This window comes from Phytophthora infestans, genomic scaffold (genome assembly GCF_000142945.1).
Source record: "Phytophthora infestans T30-4 supercont1.7 genomic scaffold, whole genome shotgun sequence".
Classification (NCBI taxonomy): Eukaryota; Oomycota; class Peronosporomycetes; order Peronosporales; family Peronosporaceae; genus Phytophthora; species Phytophthora infestans.
This window is the reverse complement of record NW_003303752.1, coordinates 4382530-4384902: the sequence shown is the minus strand read 5'-3', so window position 1 is coordinate 4384902 and position 2373 is coordinate 4382530.

Genomic DNA, 2373 nt, shown 5'->3' with positions numbered 1-2373 from the left:
TTGGTCTTCCTCGGCGATTAAAAACAACCGTTGGAATCCAACCCTCTTTTCCGTCGCACCCATAGGTCATGCGTCGACTCACTGGGTTGTCGCCTGGGTAATTTGAACTCAGCGGTCATTCGACTTTCGATCGTCAACCCGTCTGGTGGCCCGCATGGTACATTTGGTCCGAACTCGGTCTTGGTCGGTGCATTACTTGACCGGATGAGTGGTATCACCATCTCATCGGGTAGCTTGACCGCCGAGTTGTACAGATCCAGACGTATTCCAGCTGGGATCATAAAGTCGGTGCCGAGAATCAAATCGACTCCGGCATGATGAGGCATTATCCATACTTCAAACTCGTATGCCACTTCCCAGCCGAGTGTCACCTTCACCACTGCTCTTGACGTTGTCACCATCCTGTCTTTACTTATTCCTTGTATGTCAATTCGCTTATCTCGGCTGGCCACTCTCTTGAGACGCAGTTTCCTCGCGAAGTACTCACTGATCGCCGAGACATTTGCTCCGGTATCCAATAATATCTTGGTCCTTCGGTCGTTCACTGCACCCAATACGAGGGCTCTCATTCTAACTCGGCGATCAAACGTCTGTGCTGACCACCATCCCAGCTGCTCTCCTGGAAGCAGCTTCATTATCCTGGTACGATGCACAGCCTGGTCTGACTGCCGAGTTACACTTGCAATCGCTCGGTTGTTATCATCTAACTCACCGAGCTCACGTTCAATTCCGTCGATTTCACACATCCGATTGCCATCCCCGCTTCTTCCCTCGGGCCGTCCTGCTTCGCCTACGAAGGCAAACAAGAAGTTCGCCTCAACTGCAGGTTCAGCTGACTGTGGCAGCCCGGCATATTCCAACCCAGTCAGTGTTGGCGGGCCGCCGAGTTTAAATCACTCGGCGCGTAAAGGTTTTGCAGGTCTTCTGGCACTTGCGACTTGTCGACAGAGTTCTTCACGAACGCGGCCAGCTTCTCATATTGACGGAACAGCTCACACTGGCCGCCTTCATGGACTTGTCTGCAGAATTTGCAGCGTCGTCGACAGTAGTGAGCCGAGTGCCCCATTCTTCCACAAGCTGCACAAGGTCCTCGTTGGGTGTTGTCGCGTGATCCATCTCCACGATTCGACTGTTCTCGTTGGTTGTACGGTCGCGGAGGTCGGTTTGCTAAGTTTCCCCAGCTTCGGTTCGAGCCTTTCTGGTCTCCCGCCGAGTTCTCTCGGCGGTCCGGTGTATTTCCCTTATCATTGGAAACGCCGACGTCAATGTAGTCGTCGTCTTCCGCTGAGTCGTGTCCTCCGGACTGGTCCTCATCATCCCATTCGTCTTCGGAGTTGTACGGACTCGGCGGGTTCTTATCGATGAGTTCCTCTCCGTCGGAGTCAGCGTCAACGACAGTGACTCGGCGGTCGCGGTTTTCTTCCTTGCGACTACGCTTCTCATCTCGGCGGCTCTGATCCTTCCGCTTGTCATCTCGGCTTCGTGTGGTCACGAGTCGGTCGCGTTGCTTCTTACGCTTCTCGCCGAGGATCCGACGATTGATTATCTGTTCCACCTTACTGATGTCTTCCAACTGCAAGGGGTACATTAAATCCATCACATCGTCATCACCACAATGCAGCAAGAAGTGTTCGACATGGTCAGCTGCGTCGGCGCCACCCTTCTCGTACTGGATCTTGGCTGTCCGAGCGTACCCGTTGAGTCGGATCAGGAAGTCGCAGATCGGTTCGTTGACTTTACGTCTCGCCGAGTAGTAACGAGTGCGGGCGGATTGGTCGAACTGTGAGCAGTAATAATCCAGGAAAGCCTCGCTGAGTAGTTTCCAACGTCGCTGAGTCTTCTTCGGCAGCTGCCTGTACCAACTCTTCGCCGCGCGTCCCAAGCATAGCGAGAAAGGCTCGCACCATGCACTTTGGGGCATCCTGGTGCTCTTCATCTCGTAGATAAGCCGCTTGAGCCACTGGAGCGACGCGTCAGAGCGGTAGCGCTTTTCTTCGAACTCGGCGATTTTGTCGAGCGAGGCGTGGGTTCGGACTTCTAGGTACTGCGTCGAGTCCTCTTCAGCCGCGTCAAAGCTCAAGTTTCGAATATAGTTCTTCACGGTTTCTTCACGGTTACCTCTCACGTCGAAGGCATCGCCGTCTTCTTCATCCTCCTCGTAAGCCTCAGCCTCATCTGCAGCGTCATACAATTCACGATAACGACCTACATTTCGCTGCTCACGACTCGGCGCTCGCTGAGTCCGGGTTTAAGCTTTAAATGGAGTCCAGCATGTGGAAGAATCCTTTCGAAAGTACCGGAAGCTCCTTTGCCGTAAGCCGCGAAAAACACTTTCCACCGTCTCCTTTCTATCTCCTCGGGGGGTTTTTGTGG